Source organism: Aotus nancymaae, unplaced genomic scaffold (genome assembly GCF_030222135.1).
Source record: "Aotus nancymaae isolate 86718 unplaced genomic scaffold, 86718_ANA_hifiasm-v0.15.2.pri h1tg000011l, whole genome shotgun sequence".
In the NCBI taxonomy this organism is placed as follows: Eukaryota; Metazoa; Chordata; class Mammalia; order Primates; family Aotidae; genus Aotus; species Aotus nancymaae.
The window spans coordinates 58,594,865-58,615,091 of NW_026988422.1; positions in this window are offsets into that span (position 1 = coordinate 58,594,865).

The following is a 20,227-nucleotide window of genomic DNA, read 5'->3' on the forward strand; positions in this document are numbered from 1 at the left end:
CACCCCCACCACCATCCCCACCCCCACCCTCACCCCCACCCCCACCACCGCCATCCCCACCACCATCCCTACCACCATCCCTCCACCGACACCCCCACCACCATCCCCACCACCCCTCCACCCCCACCCCCACCCCCACCACCCCCCCACCACCATCCCCCGCCCCCACCATCACCACCACCACCCCCACTACCATCCCCACCACCATCCCTCCACCGACACCCCCCACTACCACCCCCACAACCATCCCCACCACCACCCCCACCCCCACCACCGCCATCCCCACCACCGCCATCCCCACCAACACCACCGCCACCACCACCACCACCATCCCCGCCACCACCACCACCACCATCCCCACCACCATCCCCACCCCCACCCCCACCACCCCCCCACCACCCCTACCACCACCCCCACCACCATCCCCACCACCATCCCCACCACCATCCCTCCACCGACACCCCCACCACCACCCGCACCACCCTCCCACCACCCCCCCAACCCCTCACCCCCCCACCCCCACTGCACCACCCCCCCACCACCATCCCCACCACCATCCCTCCACCGACACCCCCACCACCATCCCCATCACCATCCCCACCACCAGGCACAAACTTGCAGGCTCAGAGAGGGAGACTCTTGTTTTGAACAGCTTCCAGATACATTCCACGAATTTGAAGGAAGCAGTAACTAACAGCCTCCATTAATATCCCCGTGTGCACACTCATAGACTGTGTCATTGTGTGTGGATGAACAGATGTTCATGTGAAGATATGAGCAAGCATGTACATGGAGATGGGACCTATGTGGAGAAATGAACATGCCTGTGCATGTGTGAAAGCGGGTGCACACACATGCATGTGAACATTTTTGTGCAGGTGAGCCTGTGCATATGCACCCAAATGTGTGCGTGCATTGATGTGCATTGCAGGTGTGTGCTTGTACCTCCTGGTGAATCTCTCTGTGCATGTGGGTGTATGTGTACTGTTGAGCTTCCTTCTGCCCAGCCCAGGGGTACTGGGGAAGGCCATGGCCAGTCTGCCTTCCACACCTCCCTACCCTCAACCTCCAGGGAAGTGAGGAAGGCTTCACACTGCCTCCTGCCTTTTGACAGAGATAAATGAAGCATTCCTGTGAGGTTGCCGGGCTGCAGCAGGAGCAGCTGTGAGTGGCAGGGGTCTGGCCCCCACGGTGGCCTGGCCCTTGGCCGCCACCAGCCCTCAGCACACCCTGTCCCCCACTGAAGCAGTACCCAGGAGGAGGAGGACTCAGGACAGCTCAGCAAAGGGTAATGGCTCTGCCCTGGTCCCCAGGCCATAGGCTCCCTTTCTGGGCCAGCAAGTTTGTGCCTGGTGGAGGGATGGTGGTGGGGCCAGAGTGCCCAGGAGATGCCAGAGGGAATGTGCTCTTTCCTCTGGGGAGTGAACTTTGGTTGAATGAAGCAACAGGTTGATGCAGCAGGAGAATCCACTTGTGTGAACCCACTTTAGATGGAACAAGGAAATACAGGTTTAAAGTGCAGCAAGGAAGGTTTAGCTAGACTTAAGGAAGGAGTTCTTCAGTGGCAAAGGACAGAAAATCTGTGTCCACAAAGATCCAGACAAGACAAAAGGATTCATCTCCACCCATGGGGCGGGTGGAGGTGGTCGGAGGCAGGAGACTGGCCGGGATGACCTTTAGAAGTGCTCCCTCCCCACACAGTCCTGGCTCTGTCTCAGGGTCTCTGCAACTCCGAGGGGACCTGGAGGGGAGTCTGGTGGGGAGGATTGGTCAGGCACGCTTCTGGGCACTGCTCCCAAGCTCCTTCCCTTCTCTGCTTCCTCCAGAACCTTCTTATCCTCCATTTCCTGCTGCCCCCCTCTCACCTCCAAGTGGCTGCCCCAGCCGTGCTCCCAAAGTGGCTTCCTCACTCCCTCCCTGCTGCTCCAGAGTTTGGGAAAGAAGCCACAAATTCCCCCAGAGGACCACCCCCAAAGGCCCAGCCCCGTCCCACCCACGAGAGGTGCTTAGAGGTCCAAATCGGGTGCGGCTGCAGGGAGGGAGGCAGAAGTCAGGGGCCTCGGTAGGCACCATACCTCCACCGGGGTGGTCCCGAGGAGACAAGGCCAACTGCACAGAGAGGGTGTGCCCTGTGGGCAGGGTCACAGGAGCCCTGGGGCCTCCCTCGTTGGAGGGCTTTGGGGCCTCTGCTTACCCTTCCTGGTGGCTTCCTCTTGCTTTCTAGGGAGTAGCCCATGGAGAGGACGTGCAGAGGTGCTCGGGCAGGATGTGGAGGGACAGCAGGTGCCCCCTGCACTCCTTGCTCCCTCCCTTCCTCCCCCAGGAGCCCCTGTGCCTTCCCTGGGAGGTCTGACCCAGGCGAGCCTAGGGACAAGGGGAGGAGGTCATTAATCACCATTATTTATTATTTCTTATGTAACGGGGTGTTATGAAACATGCAACCCTGTGTCAGGCACGACTGGGAATATGGGAAAGACAGTCCCTACCAGTAAGAGCTTCCCAGGGGATGACCAGGTAGGCCCAGGAGCTACTGAGTGACCTGCGAACCAGCCTGGAACATGGGGTGCAGGCCAGGCTGGGCTCGGGCTGAAAGTGGGATGGTCCTGCTGCAGCTGTAGAAAAGGAAAACGAAGGAGGGGAGTGGGCAGCGGGAACCCCAGGGTGGGAAGGAGCCGGGTTTCCACCCCCACTCCCCGCACCTCGCCAGGCCAGGCCCAGACCAGCTCTGGCTCCGGGGTGGCCTGGGTCACAGCTGGAGTTGTCACAATATTGACCCAGGAGGAGATAACATCCAAAGGGCTTGGAGTCCCAGTCCGACAAGGAGGGGGATGTCGCCGGAAAAGATCCCTGGCCCCCAGGGGGATCAAACTAAATGGGGCTTTAATAGGTCTCTTCCAGCTCAGATTTCACGGGTAATTGGAAGCAGGTCTCCAGCCGGGAAGAGTGGGCGGCCCTAGTGGCCTGCTGGGCGGCCTCAGCAGCCAGGAGACAAGGAGGGCCCAGGTGGGGTGAAGGTGCCGCCCCCATGCCACCCCACTGTAGCCTAGTGGACCTCTGGCCTGACTGGGGCTTTTGGGCTTCCTTCTCTCAATTCCAGAAGTGCTGCTGCTTTAACCCCTTCAGGGAAGCAGGTAGACAAGTGAGGAGACCTGAGTCAGCTCCAGGGAAGGAGAGCAGCCAGTCCCAGCCATACACGCCCGGGCTCCTTCAGTCATTCAAATACACATTAGCATTTAAAGCTGGCAACAGCTCTGAAAAGAAAATCTTTACATTTTTTTTTTTAAATCACAAAAGGGGTACATACTTGCTGAAACAAAATTCAAGGTATATTAGTAAAAAGTGAGAATTCTCTCCCCACCACACACCCATTACTCCTCTGTCCCACTCTCACCATGCCAGACTCTGGGGGCAGCTTCTGACTGCAATTGACTGGCTTCTTCCAGAGCATCTCCAATGCCTTCTGAATTACATCCTGCTGTTTTAGCTCAGCGATGCATCATTGATATCCTTCCAAAGCCAGCAACTAGGGTGTGGACATTCTTCACTCCCATTTTAAAGATGAGGAAACTGAGGCTCAGAGAGGTTTCACAGCTGCCTTGAGCTGCACAGCCAGGCCTTGTTCTCATCCTACCACAGCTTTCAGTCTCTTCTCTGGAGCGGGTGGATGTGACACACAGAGGGCTAGAAAACCCTTGCGGGAGGGGGTTGGGATGGGGGAGAGGGGCTGGAGGATGAGAAGGAAGCGGCAGCAGGCCAGGGAGGGAGTGAGGTCTGCTTGGAATGAGGCAGTCGGTGCCTCTCCTCCCTGAAGGGCCCGGGTTTTCCTCAGGCAGTGGAGCCTGGGGCCCTGGAGGCCTGGGCTGGGCAGAGCTGGGCAGCTGGCAGTGGAGGGGTTTTCAAGGCAAACCTGGCAAGAAGGCAGGACGGATTGCATTTCAGCCTGAACGTGCCTGAGATATGCACATGTGTCCCCAGGCCTGGGGGGCATTTCTTGCCTGACACCACCAGTGGGGGCTAGCTCTGCCCCTGCCGACTGAGGCTGGCAGCTGGGTGCTGGCACTGCCTCCAGGGCTGCTGCAGTCTCTAGTGCCCCAGCCTCCAGCACATACTGCAGTGAGGGGGATGCCCCTTATTCCAGCCATGGCCCAGAGTAACCAAGAGTCACCTCTTACTTACGGAGGGCCTGGGGCACTCCTGCAGGGAAGAGCCCGAGGGGACAAGCAGGTAGGAGGCCAGTGTGGCCTGGCCTCGGCCTGAAGCGTAAACAAGGCAAGCTCTGGAAAGGTCCTGACCCAGAGGCCTCCACACCACACACCTAACCTTCCTCCTTCCTGCCCAGGACCTCCAAGGGAGGGACCCTGGGAAGCAAGAGGACACAGAAGATGTACGGGGAAGAAAATATCCAGTGTCCCTCCTGGGCCACGCGCCCCCAGGTGCATGCCTGCATGCACGTGCTCACGCACACAGGCACATGTAAGGGTGAACTCAGGAGTGCGGCACAGCTGCCCAGCAGAGAAGGCTGGAGGGATGCTCTCAGAGAGGCAGGGCCAGGGACCTGGTGGTCTTTGGAGAGCTCTTCACTCCTGAGATTGTAGAAAAATGTACCCAGACCTTGGAGGGGGTCACACAGGTTCTCCCACAAGGCACTTAGGCCAATCAGGGAAGAGGACATTGATCCATTCTGTTCGCCAATATCCTTAGCAAACCTATTCTGTGCCAGGCTCCATGTTGGGAGTACAGAGGTTACCTGCAAGGCATGACTAGTGCCAGGTACCAGTGGGAATGTGGGAAAGAGGGTCCCTTCTGGAAAAGCTCATCCCCCACGTAGGGCCGGCTGGGCAGTTGTGGAGGGACTGCAGAGCAGGCTTTGGCCAAGCTCAGTCCCAGATGAAGACCCTGCACCCCCACCCCAGCTAGTGGCCAGCTTAAAAGGAGCCTGGAAAGGCTGATGTCTGCTTTCTGCCCGCAACCCACCCCCATCCCCACAGTCCTGGCCCTGGCTGGGGCCCCAGGAAGGAAATCACTAAGGAGGATTGAGTGTCAATTCACAACCTAATCCCATCAGTGCACACAGCTACAGCACGGGCGGCCCCCTCCCCTGCTCTGCAGACCCTGGCGGCTGCCGGCTGTCAGGCCCAGCCCCTGCCTGGCTGCCCCTGCCTGGCTTCGAGGCCAATTACTGCGGCCTTAATCACCACGGTGGCGGCGGCGGCGCGGCGTTAACAACTGTCTGCTCATCAGTCTCCTTCCTGGGGCGTCGTGGAGGGGATGACCCCATGCAGCTCTCCTCGAAGGAGCCTGAAACTGGATCCCAACAACAGCCTGGTGGCTGCCGTCCAGGGAAACGCCTGGCTCCCTTCTGCTGCCTGCTGGTCTCCTGTGTGTTTGCCCAGCTCCTCCTGTCCTGCGGCTGAGAGCCCACGAGGACAGGCCCAGGGACCCCGCATCCCCTGAGCGAGCGCTAACGCCATGGTTCCCTCCGGCCAGCACTGCCAACAACGGAGCCCGGGAAGGCCAACGCTCCCTGGCAGCCAGAGCAAATTGGGTGCCTGGATGTTGAGGTCTGGCTGGCATTTCCTGTGTTGGCTTTGGCTGGTGAGGCCAGGCCAGTGGGCTGCCCTCTTGACCTGAGCCGAGTCAGGCAGGCACGTCCCAGACTCTTAAGCCCACTGACTTCTGCCCTGCGCCCCACAGGGAGTCTTGTTCTGGAAAAAAGATCTCCCTCCCCGCCTGGGTTCATGCTGAGCAGCCTTCCCTGCCTTGTAGGGTGCTCTGACAGCCCGAGGCCTGGCCGGCCCCCAGCCTGGCTGCCTCCCTGCCTGCTCCTAGGGCTCAGGCGGATCTCCGGGCTTCTGGATGTGGTGAGGCCCCTCTGTACGTGGCCCTCAAGGTTGTGGTCAGGGGCAGGGTTCTGAGCTCCTCTAATCCGCTCCCATCTGTATGCGGAATAATTTCCAGGCCCAAGACCTGAACCCCTAGGAGCCGTCAGCCCCAGGTTCCAGCTTGGGAGCCTGCAGGAGCTCTTATTCCCCACCCCTAAAGGGCCAGCTTCACCTGGAGGCTTCAGCAATGCTGGCTCCACTTCCTCAGCCGTGTCAGCCGTGTTTTGTTTTTTTTTGGCACTGGGTCTCTGGGACATCAGATTGTCCAAAACAAGACAATCTCATGATAATTATTTTTCCAAAGAGCACAGTCTGTACACAATTAGGCTTTCTGTGTGCAGCATGGAGCTTGCTGCCCCTGCCCTTGTTGCCCCATTCCTGCCCTAGCCAGGTCCCTCTGGGGCATGGAGTGCTCCTTGTTCCCTGTAGTGAGAGGTCTCTGGCCTAAAGCTCAGCAAGGCACTGGCCTGCAGTGCTTCCTTTTCTTCTTCCAGACTTGGAGAGCCCCTGGGAGAAGCAGCAGGACATGGGAACCACCTAGAGCATGAGCTCTGGAGTTAGAGAGACCTGATGATGAACCCCAGCTCTACTACACACCAGCTGTGTGCCTTAAACATGGTGCCAAACGATACCCGATCACCTGGTCAGCAAAATGGAGACAATCAAGGTACCTGCAGCACAGGGTATGTGCAAGGAGTCAGTGGGCCTGGCCTACAGGAAACCCTCAACAGCTGTCATTTACCTAGCTACTCCTCTGTGTGGGGCTGGCTGGGCAGCCACTAAAGAATCTACAGAGTAGACCTAGGCCAGCCTTAGGCCGCACCTGGGAGAGAGATGCTGTACCCCCACCCCACTAGTTGCTTCCTTGCCCAGGCTGGCTCTTGCCTGAGCCCCTCAGCTCCAAGTCATCAAGGATTTAAGACAGGGAGCCGCAGGGGGCACTGGGAGGAGATGGTTGGGTCACTGAACCCCTGCCTGTTTTTCTGAGCACCCCAGGTCCTCAGTGCCAGGCCCATGGGTGCTCAGAAATTTGCTGAATGTGTGGTGAACAGAGGAAAAGGCTCTGGGTTTCCTACACTGCTCATGGAGGAGGAATGGGCATGATTTTTCCAGAAAGTTTTGGGGGATAGTTATCAAGAGACTGAGGAGTGTTTATCACTTTGATGAGCAATTCCACTCCTGGGATTCTCCCTTGGAAAATCACCTGAGATGCTGGAAGTCAGGCAGGACCACAGAGGATCCCCCAAAAATTTCTACCAAGATGTTTTTCTCTCGGTCATTTTTAATAGCAAACAAATAAACCAAGCAAAGAGAGTTTCTCAGTATTTAAGAATAGGAGACTGGTGAAATATATTCTGCTATTCCATCTACAAGCAATGAAAAGGCAGCACTAAAAATCATGTTTAGGGCCCGATGTGGTGGCTCACACCTATAATCCTAGAACTTTGGGAGGCTAAAGAGGGTAGATCACTTACGTCCAGGAGTTTGAGACCAGCCTGGGCAATGTAGCAAAATCCCATCTCTACAAAAAAACAAAAAAAATGATCTGGGTGTGGTGGCATGCGCCTGTAGTCTCGGCCACCTGGGAGGCTAAGGTGGGAGGATCACCTGAACTGGGGAGGTCAAGGTTGCAGTAAGCTGTGATTGTGCCACAATCATCCCAGCTTGGATGACAGAGTGATATCCTGTCTTAAAAAAAAACATGTTTAGAAAAAAATTTTAATGACATGGCAACATCTGAGTAAAAAAAATCAGGATATTTAACACCTGACAAGTATAATCTTGATCATGTTGGAAAAACAGGTTATGAATGGATCAACAAAATGTGACACACAACGGAATATTACTCAGCCTTTAAAAGGAAGGAAATTCTGACACATGGTGCAACATGTGTCACCTTGAAACTAATATGCTCAGTGAAAGAAGCCAAACAGAAAAGGACAAATTCTGCATGATTCTGCTTATGCGAGGCGCCTAGAGTTGCCAAACAGAGACAGAAAGTAGAATGGAGGTTGCCAGAGGCTGAGGGGAGGTGGGAATGGGGAGTTGGTATTTCACAGGTACAGAGTTTGGGAAGATGAAAAGTCCTAGAGCTGGCTGGTGCTGAGGGCTGTAAAACAGTGTGAATGTACGAATGCCACTGTACACATAATGATGGTTAAAATGGTAAGTTTTAGGGCCGGATGTGGTGGCTCATGCCTGTAATCCCAGCACTTTGGGAGGCTGAGGTGGGCAGATGACAAGGTCAGGACTTTGAGACTAGCCTGGCCAATATGGTGAAACCCCATCTCTACTAAAAATACAAAAAAAAATTAGCTGGGCGTGGTGGCTTGCGCCTGTAATCCCAGCTACTCAGGAAGCTGAGGCAGGAGAATTGCTTGAACCTGGGAGAAGGCAGAGATTGCAGTGAGCCGAGATTGTGCCACTGCACTCCATCACTCCCTCTCAAAAAAAAAAAAAAAGTAAATTTTATGTTATGTCTATTGTACGACCATTTGAAAAATAACTTATAGGGAAATATGTCAAAATGTTCATAATGAATATTTTTGAGTGAGGGGCCTGGGGTGACCTCGGTTTTATTCTTTTTAGTTCCTAGCGTTTTCCCCCTACTAAATGAGATGTTTTGTCATATTTGTTGTTGGTTTTAAGGAAGCTTTCTCCAGCGTCTCCCAGATGTGTGCGGGGGCTGGGCGAGTGGGGAGAGGCTTGGTCCAGCTGCAGTTACAAAGGAGGGAGGCCACAGTCTGCTGAAGAGGGGCGGCTCAGACAGGGCTTGGGGCTCCCAGGCTCCCCTAAACTCTCTTGGCCTTACAGGCTGGCCTCTTTCTCGGCCTGCCCGGCCTGCCCTCGACACTCAGGCCTCACCAGGGGCCTCTCTCCCCAGCAACAGCTCCATCACTAGCCTGACGGGGCTGCCCTGGCCCTAGTGGGAATGTAGGCTCGGGGCTTTCTCAGACGGTCAGTGCGCAAGATGCCTTCCCGCTGCTGCTCCGCCCCATCCCAGCTGCAAAAACAACAGCCCATACCCAGAGCCCTGTTATTGCAGCCCAGAGTGGAGCCTCAGTGGACAGCGGAAGGAGTGGGGATGGGGCCGGCCAGCCCTAAACGGGCCTGGGGCAGGGGCTCCTTGGGGAGGGCTAGAGTCCCCTCCTGCTCCTTCTGGGGAAGCCTGGCTCTGAGGTGTGTGGGGGAGGGGGGCGTGCAGGGACCTGTGGGACTCGGGGACCGAGAGTCAACTCTGCCAGTGGCCTCCCTGTCCCCCTGGGGACTGTGGGAGGTGGGGGCAACGGGGGGAGGAAGTAAAGCCACTTGGGAACCCGCTGAGCCAAGCCGTGGGCAGGAGGCGGCACCAGCGTGGCTCCCGCCCGGGCCAGGGCCAAGGCTTTCCCACGGAGTGCGACTGGCCACTGGGCTCTGCGGAGCCGTCCACCCCAGTCTGGGGCCTATGAGCCTTGGGAAGTTTCTGCGCTCTCTTCCCTTAGGGGACAGGGACTGGAGGCCCGTGCGCAGAACCCAGCAGGACTCTTCCTCTGCACTCCCCGGTGCCCTCAGGTGTGTGCCAGGCATCTTATTGAGGCTGGGGTTCGGCTCTCAGAAGCCTGATGCCCAGCCTTCTCGGCACCCATGCCAGTTTCACCTGTCAGCTCCATACTCAGGGGACAAGGAGAGGGATGCAGAGCTTCTATCATTAGAGTCCTGAAGGCTTCAGAGGCTGGTGGGAGCCTGGCCCCTGTCTGACCCCTCAAGGCCATTCCTCCCATTCTAATGAGAAGGGTGTGGCCATGGTGGAATTAGAGGAGACAGACACCCTGGGTTAGACCCTACACTTGGTCCCCACCAGCTGTGTGGGCACGTCACACAACCTGAGCCTCAGCTTCGTCTGCTGTAAAATGAAGATGTTAGCATTACCTACAGAGCCCTGGGAGCCTTCGAGGCGATTATATAAAGTCTCTGGCACAATGCAGGTGCTTCATCAGTGCGGGCCACGCGATTCTTCTTCCTTAAGATGAAGAAGGGAAATTAGCTGAGATTGAAAAGAATTTTATGACCTCTGCTGTCCCCACCCCAACATTCCGTGCAATGGAGACAGCAGCTTGAGAAGTTTTGCCTTCTCCCCCGAAAACCCTGCTCAGGAACCAATTAATCAAACTACCCTCTGATGTTAGACAATGACTGTCTGTCAGAATATTCCTGGCCACAGCCGTCAAACCAGGGACAGAAACTATTCCTGGGACAGAGGGGAGTCAGATGGAGGGAGGGAGGGAGGGCCTCTGGTGGCCTCCACCTGCAGGTTAGTCACCGAGGGCCACATCTGCTCCAAGAATGGCAGGAAGCTGCTGGGACCCAGGACACAGGCATCCAGACTGGGCTGCAACCCCAGGCAAGGAGTCCTTGAAAGATACGTTCTCAGCTAGTTACAATAGCTGGGAATTCCTTGAGAGAGGAGTTATCAAAATAAAAGCCGACATTATTTTCTCTGAATTATCCAGTCTGAAATTACAACCAGGTCTACCAGAATCACCTTTTATGGAGAGTTCTAAAAATCGTCCCATGTAATGGGTATCCAGATCTGCTACTTCAAAGATCAGTAGTAGGTTGGGCGCCATGGTTCAGCCTGTAATCCCAGCACTTTGGGAGGCCAAATACAGTGGATCACCTGAGGCCAGGAGTTCAAGACAAGCCTGGCCAACATGGTGAAACCCCATCTCTACTAAAAATACAAAACTTAGCCAGTCGTGGTGTCACATGCGTGTAGTCCCAGTTACTCAGGAGGCTAAGGCAGGAGAATCACTTGAACCCAGGAGGCAGAAGTTGCAGGGAGATGAGATTGCGCCACTGCACTCTAGCCTGGGTGACAGGAGGAGACTCTGCTTTAAAAAAAAAAAAAGATCACATATCTCTAAATCTTTGAGCTTTACCATTTATCAGAGGTCACTGTTATTAACATCTTCACTGACAGACAAGATCAGTGGAGATGGGGCTTGTGAGGGGCAAACTCTAGGAGATGTGTGTGACTTCCAAACCCCAGCTTTTAAATGATTGAGCATTCAGTGATTAAGAGAATAACTGGCCACTGGGCCTTGATTTTTACTTTTTTTTTTTTTCAGAATCACAGACTATATTGTTTTGTGTACCTAATGTTTGGACATTCTCACTTTGCAGAATGGACCTATCAGTAGAATAACTATCTGCTGACCAGAGCCAACCCATCTCATAGGGCTGTTGTAGACACCAAAAGAGATAAGGAAAATGAAAGTCTCTAACCAAAAGGCAAAAATCCTCTAAAGTGTAAGGGATGATGCTGTTTATTAGTATTGCATTTCTCCTTGCCCAGGGTCTGTTTTCCAGTATGCAATGTTGGTGCTTAGTATAAAGGTGCATAATAAGTATTTGTTACACATTAAATATGTTGATCTATGAAGAGCAACAGTTAATACACAATCCTACTAACAATAGGGTAGGACTGTTTATTTTCTAATCACATACCCTGGTACCACTACCTGTGTCTGTCATTAGACTTTGTCTTCAAATTCCTAGCAATTGGCCTCATGCCTATAATCTTAGCACTTTGGGAGGCCAAGGTGGGCGAATCACCTGAAATCAGGAGTTTGAGACTAGCTTGGCCAACATGGTGAAACCCCATCTCTACTAAAAATACAAAAATTAGCTGGGCATGGTGGCGCAGGCCTGTAATCGCAGCTAGTTGAGGGGCTGGGGCAAGAGAATCACTTGAACCCAGGAGGCGGAGGTTGCAGTGAGCTGAGATTGCATCACTTTACTCCAGCCTGGGTGACAAAAGCGAGACTCCTTCTCAAAAAAAACCCCACAAAAAACAAACAATTCCTAGCAATTGACCACGATCAAGTGTCAGGGAAGCTCAAGAGCAGAGCCAGATGCTACAAAATATAAATCCATATTTACAGCAAGATTAGCTTCTCGTTTAGCAGAAACAATCAAATAATGAACTCCTCCCTTGACTGAAAATAGGCTTGGGCTCCTGGGAGGACACAAGCAGCTTAGTCAAGGCTCTAGCAACTCAAAAAGTTAAGCCAAAGGCTCTAACTTCAGGCATGGCTAGATCTAAGGGCCCACATCAGCTCATCTCAAATCATCAGCTCATTTGTTCTTTCTCTCTCTGTCTAGGACTGGGCTGTACTTGCTTCTCCTGGAGCAGTTGGCTGACTTTCTTCTACACTAGACAAGCTTACCCCACGAGGCAGGAAAGGTAGCCATTGCTAGTCCAAAGCCAACCTCCTTACAGCAGAGGAGGACAGAAACCTGCTTTCTTCCCAGGTCCATACAGTGAATCACAGGGAAGGATTGACTGGCTTTGCATGACCAATCAGCATGGAAGTTGGATGATGGACCAGACCCAGGTGTGGTGGGTCAGTCCTGTGGTTAGAGGCCACTTGGGGCACGAGGAGGTGCTGGGATTGACAGTTCCACCCAAATCACATGAGATGAGGAAGGGCAGTTCCCAACGGAAAGCTTGTGCAGGGTAGACAAAAACAACAGGTGTCTACTACAATAGCACTTGTTCTCAGGTTGCACAGAGACATGACTTATCCACCAAAACAATCAGAGAAGGATAAAAACAGTAGTACATTCACATGCCCAAGTGCTGAGTCAAAGCCCTTCAGGAAAAGGAAGCGATCCTATGGCCTAAAGGAGATTCTTTAGAACAGGAGGATAAAGTCACAAACATTTTAGTAAGCCTCCCTGGCCCCAGTTGAGAATTATCATCATAATCACCGTATTCTCCAAATTAAGTCCAGGAAACTGTTATTTGATAATTATGCAGATAATCAGCCATCATGTTTGGAATTGGGACATTTCTGGAAAATCTGGAAGATCTGATCAACAGAATCATATTTCTGGCTGAAAGAAAGGGACTGATAGATTTCTTATGTTTCTTAAAAATAACTTTTCTCATTATGAATGGCATATGTTGATTGTAGAAATTTTGGAAAATACAGAACAGTATACAAATAAAAATAAAAATCATTCTTGCATTTTATTAGGGTTGGGTGTGACTGAAAGTGATGGAAACTCCAAGATAACTGTGGAAGTTAAACAAGACCGAAGTTTATTTAGCTCTCAGTGTATGAAGCCCAAATGTAAATATCCGAGGCTGGTATGAGAGCTCCACTCCACAGAGACCTAGAGTGTCCAGGCTCCTTCTAGCTCACTCCTCTGTCATCCCTACAGTATGACCTGTATCCTCATCATCTAAGCTGGCAGAGCAGAAATGCAGCAAGAAAGAGAAAGGGATGAAGAGGCCAAGGACCCATCCCAGCTATCTCCTAGGGAAGGTTCTCAGAAGCAGCAACAAAATATTAATACTTCCATACATTCCCATTGGTAAGAACATAGTCATGTGACCACATCTACCTGTGAAGGAGATTGGGAAATGTAGTCTTTATTCTGGGTGGCTATTTGCCCAGCAAAAACTCTATTACTGTAGGAGGGGAGAGTAGCTTTGGGAGCAATTGTCTCTGATAAACCTGTAATCGTACTATCCAAAGAGAGTCACTGTTAATGTCATGGTATATGTCATTATACACACTTCACACACACACACGTGCACACACGCACACCCATATACATATATATGTATGTATAAGAATATGTGTAGTGTGTATATTTATATATATAATAATATATACAAATAACATACATTTTTATAATGAAATTGAGGTCCCACCAAATACACTATTTTTATATCCTGCTTTAGAAAATTTAGACTTTAAACAGCCTTTTTCATTATCTATTTTAGCATTGTGTTATTTAACAATTACAGCTAGAGTTATTTAAAAATTTGCTTGGCACAGTGGCTCATGCTTATAATCCCAGTGCTTTGGGAGGCTAAGATGGGAGGATCACTTGAGCCTAGGAGATCAAGATCAGTCTGGGCAACCCAGCAAGATCCTATCTGTAAAAAAAAAAAAAAAAATTAGCCAGAAGTGGTGGCCCACACCTGTAGCTGTAGTCCTCACTACTTGTGAGGCTGAGGTGGGAGGATTAGTTTGAGGCTACAGTAAGCTATGATTGGATCCCTGCACTCCAGCCTGGGGGACAGAGTAACCCTGTCTCTTAAAAAAAAATGACCAGCTCCCAAATGTAATGCTTTATAATTTTATAGTTTTATTTTAAATAGATGTTTTTATTTCATAAATCCTGGTTTTATTTTGTTTAACTATTTTGAAATAATTGTAGATTCACAGGAGGTTGCAAAGAAATGTACACCCTTCTCTCTCTTGATCCTTCCCCCAGACTACTCCAATGCTAACATTTTATACAACCATGATACAATGTCAAAACCAAGAAAAGGACATTGGTACAATCCATAAAGTTTATTCAGATTTCACCAGTCATACGTGCATTCCGTGTATGTGTGTGTGTGTGTGTGTGTGTGTGTGTATGCACAGTTTTATCACAGGTAGCCTTGCATAACCACCACCACAATCAAGAAACCCAACTGAACTATTAATATCACAAGACTCCTAGTGTTACACCTTTGTAGACACATACCCTACCCATCTGTAACTCCTGGAAATCACTAATCTATTCTGTATTTCTATAATTATTTCACGATTATTACATAAGTTATGCAGTATGTATACTTTTTTTTTTTTTTTTCTGAGACAGGGTCTCACTCTGTTGCCCAGGCTGGAGTGCAGTGGCACAATCTCAGCTCACTGTAACTTCTGCCTCCCGGGTTCAAGTCATCTTGTGCCTCACCCTCCTGAGTAGCTGGGATTACAGGCACATGCCACCACGCCTGGCTAATTTTTTTGTATGTGTATTTTTAGTAGAAACAGAGTTTCATCATATTGCCCAGGCTGGTCTTGAACTCCTGGGCTCAAGTGATCTGCCTGCCTCAACATCCCAAAGTGCCGTGATTACAAGCGCGAGCCACCACACCTGGCCTATACTTTTGAGATGGGTTTTTTCACTCAGCACAATTTTCTTGAGGTTAGTCTAAGTTGTTGCATTTATCAATATTTCACTCCTTTCTATTGCCAAGTTGTATTCCATGGTATGGATGGACACAGTTTGTGTAAACTTTCAGCAGTTGGAAGACATTGGGTAGTTTCTAGTTTTTGGCTATTATGAATAAAGCTGCCATGAACATTCATGTACAAGTTCCTATGTGGATGTTCTTCATTTTTCTGGGATAAATGACCAAAAATGCAATTGCTGGTTTGTATTACAAGTTCATTTTTAGTTTTGAAAGGAACTACCCAACGATTTTCAAGAGTGATTGTGTGCAATCCTCCTTTTAAACCTGACAATATGTTATCAACAGTTCTCCTTTGCTAAGCATTTACCATATCAAAATCCCCAAAACTGATATTCCATTATATGACTGTACTATAACGTTCTTTGGTTTGCTTATGTTGAAAATAATTATAACAAATACACAATCATAATTTCCTTTTCAGTTTTGAAGAATCGCAAAGACACATGGAAACTATAAAGCACCTGAGGTACCTTTCAGCTTTCCAGTCTCAAAAACAAGAATTACCTTCAACAGAAAGTAGCTCAGCCGGGCGCGGTGGCTCACACCTGTAATCCCAGCACTTTGGGAGGCCAAGGCAGGTGGATCACGTGGTCAGACGTCCAAGACCAACCTGGCCAACATGGTGAAACCCCATCTACACTAAAAATACAAAAAAAAAAAAAAAAAAGAAAGAAAAGAAAAATGCTGGGCATGGTGGCACATGTCTGTAATCCCAGCTACTCAGGAGGCTGAGGAAGGAGAATTGCTTGAACCTGGGAGGCAGAGGTTGCTGTGAGCCGAGATCACGCCACTGCATTCCAGACTGGGCAACAGAGTGAGACTCCATCTCAAAAAAAAAAAAAAAAAAAAGTAGCTCATCTTCCAAGTTTAACACACAAGAGGAAAATGAAGCTAGTATCATTTCAGCTTCAAATTTTAATCAGATTACTTTATATCAAGGTAATATAGATCGCAAGCATGCTAACAACCAGGTTTAAAGTACTTTTTGGACTATAATGCTCTAGACCAATGTCCTAGTTTTTAATTTTTCGGTTTCTGATTTTTGTGTTAGAAATAACAAAGTGAAAAATATTATTGTGAGCTGGGTGCGGTGGTTCATGTCTGTAATCCCAGCAGTTTAGGAGGCCGAAGCAGGTGGATCATTTGAGGTCAGAAGTTCGAGACCAGTTTGGCCAACATGGTGAAACCCCATCACTACTAAAAATACAAAAATTAGCCAGGCGTGGTGACACAGGCCTGTAATCTCAGCTAGTCAGGAGGCTGAGGCAGGAGAATTACTTGAACCCAGCAGGTGGAGGTTGCAGTGAGCCAAGATCATGCCATTGCACTCCAGCCTGGGCGACAGAGTGAGACTCTGTCTCAAAAAAAAAAAAAGAAAAAGAAAAATTATCGTGGATATCTGTATGCCTATTTCTGATTATTTCCTTAGAATGTATTCTAAACATGGATATGCTGGCTCAAAGGGTATAAATGAACATTTTAAAATCTTTTGCTGTTTCCTCAACTAAAACAGCTACTAAAAGGTGCTTTAATTTGCACTCTCACAGGAATATATGAGAATTGGGACAAAATTTCTAAAAATACTAATACTGCAACACAAATGGCAGTCAAATGGTTGGTATCCAAAATACAGTATATAAATAGACGTTACAAATCAACTAAAAACAGATAAATACCTAACATCAAGTTGCTTTGGGCTGCAAGTGATAGAGAACTCCATTCAAAATTATATAAACAATAGAGAAATGTATCATTTTATATAATACATCTAAAGGTAGGGCAACTTCTGGATATGTTGATTTCATACAATTTTAATAAAAGATACCACAGCCCATAGACTAACAGTGCAGGCTCTGAAGCTAGACTGTTGTGTTTGCATTCCAGTTCTTCCACTTACTTACTAGGTGTGTAATATTGAGCAAGTTACCTTATCTTTGCCTCAAGTTTCCCTTTTGAAAATGGTTACATTAATAGCACCTATCGCAAGGTTGTTGTAAGAATGAAAAGAGTTAATATATATAAAATACCCATTAAGTGTTGATATTGTCAAGAGTCTAGGTCCTTTGTTTTTCTTTTCTTCCTTTTTTTGTAAGGGGGAAAGGGGGTCTCACTGTGTTGCCCAGGCTGGTCTCAAACTCCTAGCCTCAAGCGATCCTCCCACCTCAGCCTCCCAAAGTGCTGAGATTACATGTGTGAGCCACCACACCCAGCTTCTTTCTGTTTTTCTGTTCTCCCTTCCTCAGCATGTTAACTGTATTCCCAAGTCTTGAGACCTCAGGTCACAAGATAGCTGCAGTATGTCCAGGCATCATATTCAAAAAGACTAGCCATAGAAGAGACTAAGTAATCTTTTCTACTTGCTTCTTAAGAGCAGGGAACCCTTTCCAGGGAATCCCAAACAGACCTCTTTCATATCCTGCTGGCTAGAAAACAGGTTACCCTACACCAATTTGTAAAAACAGGAGAATGGAAATAGCATGATTGGTTTAGACCAATTTGGATTTACCCATTAGTTACAGTCACTTTATCTATAGACAGAAACCAAACAAAATCAGTTTTGTTAATAAGGAAGAAGAAAGAAATGAATATTGGGTGGATGACCAAAATATCTGCCACACACTGCATTAGAAAAAGGGGCAAACCATAGGACCAGAAATTCATAAGAGAAGAAACACAAATGGTCAATAAATATATAAAAAATGTTCATCTTGACTAATAAGCAAATAATGAAAATTAAAAGGAGTTGTATTTTCACTTTCAAGTTGTCAATGATGAAAAAGAATGATAACTGCCAGGCACAGTGGCTCACACCTGTAATCCCAGCACTTTGGGAGGCTGAGGTGGGTGGATCACGAGGTCAGGAGATTGAGACCAGCCTGGCTAACATGGTGAAACCCTGTCTCTACTAAAAATACAAAACAAAAACAAAACAAAACAAAACGATAATCATCTACAACAGCAACAAACATAGAAGGTGGCTAGTAATAGGTCTTACATGAGATATACAAAGCCTACATGGAAAAAATTATAAAATTGTACTGAAAGATGGTAAAATCCTAAATAAATGGAAATACATACCATGTTCACAGAACGACTCGGTATCTTATTAACTTAAAGTTGTCAATTCTCTTAAAATTGATACATAAAGTTAAAGCAATTCCAACCAAAATCTCAATAAAGTTTTTAATTTAAATATCTTTTAGCAATGTTGTTTTTAAAATACATATGGAAATGGCTGAGCCAGTGGCCATGCCTGTAATCCAAGTACTTTGGGAGGGTGAGGCAGGATCGCTTGAGGCCAGGAGTTCAAGACCAGCCTGGGAAACAGAGTGAAACCCTGTCGCTACAAAAAATAAAAAAAATTAGTTGGGTATGGTGGCATACCTAGAGTCCCAGCTATGTGGGAGGCTGAGGCAGGAGGATTGCTTGATCCTACGCGGTCAAAGCTGCAGTGAGCCAAGACTGCACCATTGCATTCCAGCTTGAGCAACAGAATGAGACCCTGTCACTAGAAAATAAAATAAAATATTGGCTGGGCATGGTGGCTCACGCCTGCAGTCCCAGCACTTTGGGAGGCTGGGGTGAGTAGATCACACTGAGATTGTCCCATTGCACTCCAGCCTGGGTGACACAGTGAGACTCCATCTCAAATAAATAATAATAATAATAAATAGGCCAGGTGTGGTGGCTCACACCTGTAATCCCAGCACTTTGGAGGCCAAGGCAGGTGGATTACGTGGTCAGACGTCCAAGACCAGCCTGGCCAACATGGTGAAACCCCATCTTTACTAAAAATACAAAAATTAGCTGGGCATGATAGCGCGTTCCTGTAACCCCAGCAACTCCAGAGGCTGAGGCAGAAGAATTGCTTGAACCAGGGAGCTGGAGGTTGCAGTGAGCCAAGATCGCACCACTGCACTCCAGCCTGGTGATAGAAAAAGACTCTGTCTCAATAAATAAATAAATAATACAAAATAAAATAAAATATATAATAAAAATGTAAAGGCCCAAAGCTAGTTAAATAATTCTTAAAGAAAATAATTAAGCAAGAAAAAATTTCTTACCAGAGACCAAAACTTTTGTTCAACAAAACAATAGTTGCTGGGTGCAGTGGCTCATGTCTGTAATCCCTGCACTTTGGGAGGCCAAGGCAGGTGGATAACTTGAGCCCAGAAGTTCAAGACCAGCCTGAGCAACACGGTAAAACCTAATCTTTGCAAAAAATACAAAAGGCTTGTGTCTGTAAATCCCAACTACTTCGGAGGCTGAGGTGTGAGGATCAATCACCTGAGCCTGGGAAGTCAAGGCTTCAGTGAGCCTCCTTTTTTTTTTTAAAAAAAGATAATAGTTAAGAGAATATCATATTGATTCAGAAATAGGCAAATTCAGCGATGAAATCAAATAGCTCCAAAATAGACTCACAAATTATAGAAACTTGACATATGAAAGTGGTGACGTTAAAAATCACTGGAGAAAGAATGGAAAAACAAAATTATATTCAACTTCTCACCCTACATAAAATGTAATTCCACTTTGGGAGGCCGAGGTGGGTGGATCACGAGGTCAAGAGATCGAGAACATCCTGGTCAACATGGTGAAACCCCGTCTCTACTAAAAATACAAAAAAATTAGCTGGGCACGGTGGCGCGTGCCTGTAATCCCAGCTACTCAGGAGGCTGAGGCAGGAGAATTGCCTGAACCCAGGAGGCGGAGGTTGTGGTGAGCCGAGATCGTGCTGGGTAACAAGAGCGAAACTCCGTCTCAAAAAAAAAAAAAAATGTAATTCCAAATTATATGTAAAGATATATTTTTTAGTAATCAGAAGAAAATATAGGAGATTATATTTATAATTGTGGATTAGGGAAGAATTTCTTCTGTTTTTTTTTTTTTTTTCCAGACAGGGACTCACGCTGCTGCCCAGGCTGGAGTACAGTTGTATGATCATGGCTCACTGCAGCCTTGACCTCCCAGGCTCAAGAGATCCTCCCACTTCAGCCTCCCAAGTAGCTGGGACCACAGGTGTGAGCCACCATTCCTAGCTAATTAAAAAAAATTTTTTTTTGTAGAGACAAGGTCTTGCTCTGTTACCCAGGCTAGTCTGAAGCTTCAGAGCTCAAGCGATCCTCCTGCCTTGGCCTCCCAAAGTACAAGGATTACAGGTGTGAGCCACTGCACCTGGATGGATTTTTTTTTTTTTTTTAACTTTTTTGAGTTGAAGTCTCACTCTTGTCACTTAGGCTGGAGTGCAGTGGTGCTATCACAGTTCACTGCAACTTCAAACTCCTAGGCTGAAGGAAATCTCTTACCTCAGCCTCCCAAG